We start from the raw sequence: 9,924 nt of genomic DNA on the forward strand, positions 1-9,924 counted from the left end.
TCGACTGCCGCATTACGATGAAGGCAGTCGAAAGTGAAACTGGACAGTCATTACAGCTGGATTCTGATGGGCTTAAGGAGCCCATCGGCCAGTCGGAGGCCTGAGCGTAATCCCTATGGATGATGTTTCCGCCGTAGGTATTGCGATATCAGTTTCTGACAGGCTTTCCACGTGTGGCTTTCTGACATGGAAAGCCAGCTAGAAAGTAACTTTGGGGGGGCCCTAGCAGGATCCCCCCATTAACACTGCGGCCTCAGGTTGGGGGCTGAGGTGCCCCCTGTCAATATCTGCACCATGTGGCAACCACCTTATAGCCCCTTCACGACCACGCTGATCACCTCTTTCAATGCGAGTTTCTCTAGTCTAAAGGCTGACCTGATTTATACTAAATAAAGAAAAGCAAGCTTTCACTGTAAAGTTCTAACTTTTTTGCCGAATTTGGTGTAATTCAATTCAGCTGTTTTTTTCTGTATCAATTCCTAAAACATCCTATAGGAATTTACATGTTTTAGGACACTTCATTTCTTGGCCAAATGTTTGTGATCATTTATCAGCAAACTCCAAAGTTAGTTTCAAAACAAGCAAGCATTAGCAAAGACAATAGGCTGCTAACCTTTTGGCCATTGCAGTTCTTATGATTTATGATTTGTGAAGCGCACACATACCCGGAGGCGTCTTGGCGCTAGTCAGAACTGTAGGGAGCAAACAAAAGCAAAATGCGCGAGAATCATTTATTAAATAACCAGATTTTAAGGCTTTTCCTTAAAACCATGAGTGAGGGTGCCATTTTCAGAGTGGCAAACAATTCCACTGACGGGCTGTAAGCCTGAAGAAGCTTTTCCCCCCCATGCAGCACGCTTAAAGGAGGCAACCTTGAACAGGTTGGTGGAGCCAGAGCGCAGTGCTCTGCCGGGAATATACTGATCAAAATTCTTCGTAAAGAAGGCAGGGCTTTTCCATAAAGAGTTTTATAGGCTAAACAAAGAGCCTTAAAAGTGATCTGATGGCAGACCGGAAGCCAATGAAGTTGTCTAATAGAGGCCCTGGCTGATGTTTAGGGATTCCCAGAAGAAATCGGGCTGCTGCATTCTGAATGGTCTGCAATTTTTTAAGCAGACCTTTTGAGAGGCTAATATAGAGGCTTTAGCAGTAGTCTAGTTGCGATGACCACTTCTTTCAGTAAATCAGGCGGAAAACATTTTCTTTAAAATTTAGAGACAACAAAAACAAGGTGAGGTGATTTGGTTGATTAGATCTTTGTATTTTAGTTCACTGTCTAAGATGAAACCTGAGGTTTTTACTTTGGGAATTGGCTGGGGTGCAATTCCCATATCGGATGGCCACCAGAGGGGAGACCAAATGACTGAATCGTTCCCAAATTGGATTACTTCGGTTTTGGAAGAATTAAGCCTCAAGCAATGAAGGGCCATCCATTTGCTCACTGCACTCATACAGTTGGTAAATGTGGCGCCAGCAGCACATCTTTAGCCAGGGACACTATAATCGGAGTGTCATCGGCATAGGACGCCGATGACAGCCCAAAATATTTAATCAAAGTGGCGAGTAGGATGAAGTAAAGATTAAACAAGGTGGGGAACAGGGAAGATCCCTGAGGGACCCCACATGGTAGGCAAAAAGATCCTGAGTCAGAATCACCAAGTGGCGCAACTTGTTGCCATCCTTAAAGGAAGGATTTAAGCAGCGCCAATGTTAGGTCTCCCAACCCTAATTCCCTCATATGGTCAATCAGTAATTCATGGTTGACCGTATCAAAGGCTGCAGAAAAATCCAACAGAATCAGAACTGCATTGCCTCCGAGGTCGAGAGATGAGCAAATTTCCTCAGTGGCTGTAAGCAGGGCAGATTCAGTGCTATGATTTGCCCCAAAACCAAACTGTGTGTCACCAAGGAGATGATTCTCCTCCAAAGAGGAGGAGAGTTGGCGGTTCAAGACTTTTTCTGCTACTTTTGGTTACAGTTCTTGCTTTGTTCTGTCATGGTTGGTGCTGAACTTTATTATTGGGGAAGCAGCGGGGCTCTCATCAATAATCATCATTGGCTCAAGGCAACCATTTTTGGGGGTTTTAAAAAAACACAAATTACTATAGTAGCCCCTGACACAGAAGGGGATTGCTTTGTGTGTTCATCTGTTCCTCATGAAAGGGCAGCATGCTGTATCTCAGAGTAAAGTCAGCCCAGCCAGTAGCTGAAGTGTGCTGGCCAATTGCAACATGATGCATAATTTAACAGTGGATGAAAATGTAAATGACACAACAATAGACTAATGGCTGAAGTCTGGTTGAAACCTCCTATAAGTAGCTATGTTATACATAAACTTTTAGAAACACCAAAAGGTTTTTTGAAACATTCTTCAAATAGAGAGGCTTATAAAGACAGACAGATAAGGATGCTTGCAAAGCCAAATATATAGACAGGCTTGCAAAGACAGATACATAGGGTTTGATAGATAGATAGAGTTGTATAGATGTGTATTGTTAGCTAGAGTTGTATAGAAAGAGTTGTGTATATATAGATAGGGTTGTATAGAGAGAGAGTTGTACGGACAGGGTGGTATAGATAGAGTTAGATAGATAGATAGATAGATAGATAGATAGATAGATAGATAGATAGATAGATAGATAGATAGATAGGAGTTGCATAGATAAATAGAGTTAGATAGATGGACAGAGATGTTTACATCAAGTTTTATAGCGAGAAAGAGTTATAAAGATATAGGGCCAGATGTACGACCATTTTATTTTGCGCCTCGCAATTCGCGACTAATTACAAGTCACAAATTGCGAGGTGCAAAATAAAATGTACAACAGTGTGTTTAACACTATTTGCGATTCCCAATGGGGTCGCAAATTGAGAGGCTCATTAATATTAATGATATTCTCGCAATCTGCGAGCCCATTGTGCTGGGCTCAGCAGACCACCATGTCTGGGACTGCTTTTAAATAAAGCAGTTCTTTTTAAAAATGCAGCCTGTTTTCCTTAAAGGAAAACAGGATGCATTTTTAAAAAAATGAAACGTTTTCGGTTGATTTTTTAAGGGCAGGCAGTGGTCACTGGGACCACTGCCTACCCTTAAAAAATATTTTTGCATGCATTTGCAAAGGGGAAGGGGTCCCCTTCCCATTTGCGAAAATTACAACCTACTTGAAGTAGGTGGTAATTCGAGTAGGTGGTAATTCGAGTGTTTTGCGACCGCAATTGCGGTAGCAAAACATTAGTACATGGTTTTGAGACTTGCTATTTGGAAGGGAACGCACCTTCCAAATAGGCTTTGTACATGCCCATGATGTTTTTGCATGAGCAAACGGGTTCGCAAACCCATTTGCGCATGCAAAAATGGGTCGTACATCTGGCCCATAGTTGTATAGGTAGATAGAGTTGCATAGATAAATAGACAGAAATAATTGTATAGATAGATAGGGTTGTATAGATGGATCAATCCATAGATAGATTTGCATAGGTAGTTAGGGTTATATAATTAGATAGGGTTATACAGGTAGATAGATAGGGTTCTACAGATAGACAAATAGAGCTGTATAGATTTGTATTTAGGTACACAGATAGAGTTGTGATAGTGTTGTATAGCTAGAGTTGTATAGATAGATAGAGTTGTATAGATAGATAGAGTTGTATAGATAGATAGAGTTGTATAAATAGATAGAGTTGTATAAATAGATAGAGTTGTATAGATAGATAGGAATGTATAGATAGATAGGATTGTATAGATAGATAGGGTTGTATAGATAGATAGGGTTGTATAGATAGGGATAGCTAGATAGCTAGATAGATATTCATAGATTTATTTAGATTGAGTTGTGATAGAGTTGTATAGACAGAGTTGTATATATAGATTGGATTGTATAGATAAATGGAATTGTAAAGATAGAGTTGTGAATATACAGATAGAGTTGTATAGATAGAGAGTTTTATGGCTAGAATTGTATAGCTGTATAAAGTTCTATAGATAGAGTTGTATAAATAGAGGTGTACAGGTACAGTTATATAGAACAATAGAATGGTGTATATATAGAGTAGTAAAGTTAGAGTTTGATAGATGAATAGAAAGATAGATGGATAGATAGATAGATTTGTATGCAAAGAGTTGTATAGATAGAGAGCTTTTAAAAATAGGGTTGTATTGGTAGTTAGAGTTGTGTAGATAAAAAGAGTCGTATAGGTAGAAAGCTGTATAGATAGAGTTGTATGTATAGAGTTACATATATAGATATAAAGAGTTGTATAAATAGATTGAGTTGTACAGACAGATTGCTAGATAGGGCTGTATAGATAGATCAATATATAGGAGGAGTTGTATAGGAAGATAAGATTACATACTTAGATAGGGTTATACAGGTAAATAGATAAGGTTGTGCAGATAGATAGATTTCCAAAGACAGATAGATAGATAGATAGACAGACGGACAGCTAGATCGCTGAGCAGCCCCCCCAGGCTGATTTTGGCCCGGGGACCCTATCCCCAGGGCCCGGCCTTTATATTTAAAAAAAAAAAGAATAAGGGGAGGAGAGGCCTCCCGGGGAACACATCCCTCAGGGCCTAACCTCTAGTGTGAGTGCCCTGGTCCCCCCACTGTCCCTGCCAGCTACCTGCCTCCTGCGGGGAGCCGGCATTGCTTTTACTGCTAACATGAAACTCCCTCTCTGTAAAAGCAATTGTGCTCCACTTTGAGCAAGCGACCACTGAAATCCACCTGTTACTGTTTTAGTTATCTCAAGTTACTAAAACTCATGACCTAAAGTAACTATGACGAACCCTCGTCATGCACAGTTTTGTTATCAAGTATGTCATTTCAGATATCATTAGGGATGTTATCAATGCAGTCATTGAAAATGTAATCAGTGATGCAATATGGAAGGGTAGAAGGAGTGTATGAAGGTGTCATGAGTTATAGTTAATTTAGGGTAAAAGTTACAGTTACTTTAGATAACTGCAACTAGTTGATTACTGTATCCACTCTGTAGTTATAGGAAGGGTTACTAGAGATAGGAATTCCCTGGATTTTGAACATTAATAATTGCTCCCATTTGATGAATCTCCATGAAAATATGCAGACCTATTCCTCTTTCTCAATTGGTGGAGTATGAAACGTTTTGCAGAGATTCATCAATCACGTGCGAAGAAAAAAGGAGGGTCTTGAAACGTGCTTGTGCACCAATGCATTTTCCATAGACTCGTGCATATAGTGAAGACGGCTGGACGGATTTGAATTACATTTGTCAGAATTACACATTATTGTGCACAGATGATTCTTTTGGGGACTATAGGTATTTATGGGAAGTATGTTTTAAGTTGTAAGCTATTTTAACTCAGTGATATCTGTAGTTGTCGTATTTTTGAAAACATTTTGCAGTATTTTGTAGAAGTACTGCAGTATATAATGATGAAAAATCATTATATGATTGGCTAATGATTGTCTTTACAAAAGTTAAAAGATGCCATATTGTTTTTAGGTACACTTTGGCTGTGTTCTGCATTACACCATCTGATATAGGCAAGTATTAGGTTTGATATTTTCCCCTACCTATTACCACTTTATGAAAGTGGCCATAGGTAGGGAAAAATATTTATATATTAAAAAAAATATTTAAAAAGTTACCATGGTACTGTCTCAGGAGTGCAGCAGTGCTTAAAATAAATTTACAAAAATATAAAATACACTGTACTACACTGTATTTTACAAATGTAGTGTATTACAGTGTATTTTATATTGTTAAAATATTTAAATATGTGCAAAAACGTCTACCCAGTACTGTTGTAATACCTACAAATTACTGCATTGTAAAAAAAAAAAAAGTAAAACAATGTGCAGTGCTCCCTTAACCGTTTGGGCGCGGTCGGAATTCCCCCGCGGTGCGGGTGAATTCCACACGTGCGTGGTTCGGACGGCCGGGGGCCGTCTGACGCTCACGCCCACCGTGACGTCGGACGTGCCGGCCGACACATGCAAGGGGTTAATGCCTGGAAAAATATATAGAAATGTACATAAAAGGGGTAATAGGTAGTGAACAACAATAAAACCTACTACTTACCTATATCTAAGACTGTAACCCAGAACACAGTGAAACACAGAATGCATCCAAACTGTGCTAAAACCTACATAGCTGCCTTTTATTTGGTAAACACAGGCATTAGCCAATCACATACTGACTTCTCATCCGCATGTACCATGGTATGTCTCAAACTTACCTCGGTAAACCGCAAACTTACCACGGTGTACCCTCGGTAAATATATAACTAATTTTTAGAAAACTTATAACTTTAACACTACTTACACTATTCATACATATTACCAAAATTTACCATTTACACCTCACAAAGTGTATTCCACACACATTAAATCTACATCTGTTTTCACACTTTCATGCTATTTCTGTTTCAGTTACCAAACTCCACTCTATGCCACTCCACTGTACATCACTCCACCCTACACTCTACGCTAATCCAGTGTACGCCACTCTACTCCACCCTATGCCACTCCACTCTACACCTCTTCACTGTATGCTCTTACACTCTACTCTACACCACTCCATTCTATCGCACCCCAGTCTATACCACTCCACTGTATGCCCCTCCACTTTACACTACTCCACTATACTATATTTCACTGTACATATTGCCACTCTACAATACTACAGTCTATGCTGTTGTACTCAATGGCACTTCACTGTGCGCCACTGCACTATACACCACTGTACTGTATGCTATTCCAGTGGACGTCACTCCACTTTATGCCACTCCACTGTCCGCCACTCCACTCTATGACAATCCACTGTATGATGTTACATTGTAAACAACTCCATTCTACATCACTCTACTCTATGCCACTCCACTCTATGCCACTCTACTACACTCTATGCTATGCCACTGTACGACACAACAATCCACTCTACACCATTCTACTTATTCACTATATGCCACTCCACTGTCACTACACTGTATGCCAGTAAACTCTAAATTGTTCTACTCTACACCACTCCACTGTACACTACTCCATTGTATGTCACTCCATGTCACTGTTCTCTACGTCACTGCACTCTATGCTATTTTATCGTATGTATGTATGTGTGTTCTTATATAGCGCTCAACTTACCCTTGGGCATCTCGGCGCTTGCATTGGGAACCCGTCCTCGCTTTTTTCCCTGTGAGATAACCCGTACTGGGCATCCCCAAGGTGAAAGCTAGGCATCCCGCCGCGGGGGGGGGGGGCCGCAGTGGAGATTAAGCAAGCTATTGCCCAGAGTTGCAGAGTGTGAACCCATGATTCGAGTAGGCACTGAAGAGAGAATTATCGAGTCCGTGGACACTTGGGCTCAGAACCTGCCGCGTCGGGAATTGAACCCTGGTCCCGGGTCTGACCTCTGCTTCAGGGTATGCCTCCTCTAACCAGTGAGCCACACTGTACAACACTCCACTCTACCGCACTTCACTCTAAGCCACTCCACAGTATGGCATAGCACTGTATGCCACTACAATCTACCCCACTACACTTTACCTCACTCCACTCAACTGATTTCCACTCTACAACACTCCACTCCGTCACTCATCTATATGGCTGTTCCCAGTGCTAGGAACCCTGGTACAAACACCTCCCGCAGCTACACTGCTGGCAAACTTCACCTTCTCAACCGTGTACGCTACAACGAATGCTGCTGCTGAGCTGCATCCCAGGCCACAGGGGGCCCCTTTACCTGCTTGCATCACCACTTCACCTGCCTCCACACACCCGCTACCACCGCCACACACATACTGCACCCCTTACCAAGTCAGAACAAAACAAAGTAAGTTAAGTCCTATTTGGGACGTGGATTGAGAGCAAATGCATCATAGATGGGAGGATAGCCCATGCTCTTGACGGTAAAGCAGAAATGTAAAGGTGTGAGCGTGACCTAGAGGGTGTATCGAGCTTCTGAAGTTGTGACCCTATGGGTGGGTGTCTGAGACCCCAACTGGGACCCTAGGGTGGTGAGGATAAGCACTGGGCCTGTCAGAGGAGGTTGTCGGCTGTTTAGGATGTAACCCTGGGATGCGACTCCATCTCCTGTAGGGGCCTATTTACAAGCCCCTATCGCCACCAGAAAGTCACTTTTAGTGACGTTATGGTGGTGATACAGGCTTCGCCTTATTTACAAGGCAGCATTAAGCCACTTAATGTGGTTTAACGCTGCCTTGTAAATAAGGCACCGGTTCACGCTATGCTTAGCGTGAAAGAAGCGGGCAATGGGTGTTGTGGTGGGCATACCACTGTAACACCCATTGATTTTGACGCTGCCCCATATTTACAAGGGTGGCATAAATATGTGGCTGCGCCAAAATTAAGACCAAAAAACCTGGTCTTTGCCTGGCAAAACAAGGAAAACTGCTTTATTTCTCCTTGTTTTTGCTATTTCCATGTGAGCTGTGTTGTGCAGCACACATAGACACAGTAAAATGCCATTGATTGTTTATGTGCAGGAAGGTGTCCCTTCCTGCACATAAACAATCATAAAAAAACTGACTAGTTGCAACTTCTATGTGTGCTGCCTTATGCAGCATACATAGAAGTTACAAACCACAAATTAAAGATTGTTTCTGTGCAGGAAGGGACACCTTCCTACACAGAAATAATCATTGCCCTCAGTATACCATTTCAGTGAGAACATTAACATTCCTCTAATTACGTACAACCTGTGTGTGGACTTGAACACCATTTCTTTTAATACTCTCTGTAATGAGATTTAAGCTTTGACTTTACACATTATGACGGTGGGAACTTAAAAACAATCATCTTCACACACTATCTTGGTGGGGACTTAAGCAACACAATAGTAGCACACTGTCTTTGTGGGGATATGATCATCACTATAATAGCATGCCATCTCTGTGGAAACTTGAGGATTACTGTAATTACACACAACCTCTGTTTTGACATGAAAATCATTAGCTTCACATTTTCTGTATGGGGATTTAAGCTTTGTCTTTACACACTATTTTAGTGGGGACTAAAACCCAATCATCTTTACACACTATCTATGTGGGGACCTGAACATCACTATAATAACACACTATCTCTGTGGGGACTTGTACATCACAATAATAACTTACCATCTCTGTGGGGACTTGAACACTTCTCTAATTAACCCCAACATCTGCGTGTACTTGAACATCATTGGTTTCACACTCTTTATAATGGGATTTAAGCTTTGAACTTACACACTATTTCAGTGGGAACTTAAACACAATCGTCTTCACACACCATCTCTGTGGAGATCTGAACATTACGATAATAACACAGTATCTCTGTGGAGATCCGAACATTACTATAATAACACACTATCTTTGTGGGGACTTGAACAACACTATAATAACACACTATCTGTGTGGGGACTTGAATATCAATATAATAACACACCATCTCTGTGGGGACTTGAACATCACTATAATAACATACCATCTCTGTGGGGACTTGAGCACTCCTCTAATTACACATAACCTCTGTGTGGACGTGAACATCATCATGTTCACACTCTTTACAATGGGATTTAACCTTTGAATTTGCACACTATTTCAGTGGGGACTTAAACACAATCGTCTTCACACACTATCTTTGTGGGGACTTGAACAACACTATAATAACACACTATCTTTGTGGGGACTTGAACAACACTATAATAACACACTATCTTTGTGGGGACTTGAACATCATATTCCTTGGTCCCATATGTTAATTTAGTTTTTTGTTAGTTCCCTTGTCTCCTAATATTTTAAGCACTAATAAATGAGTTAAATACAGTCTTAATTGTCCTTGGGTAATCATGATGTGATATATTCTGACACATTAACATAATCTGTCTTTTGTGCCTACCCCTAGTATACATGCAGAGATTCATATATGAATAGATTATAATGTT

This window comes from Triturus cristatus, chromosome 1_1 (genome assembly GCF_964204655.1).
Source record: "Triturus cristatus chromosome 1_1, aTriCri1.1, whole genome shotgun sequence".
In the NCBI taxonomy this organism is placed as follows: domain Eukaryota; kingdom Metazoa; phylum Chordata; class Amphibia; order Caudata; family Salamandridae; genus Triturus; species Triturus cristatus.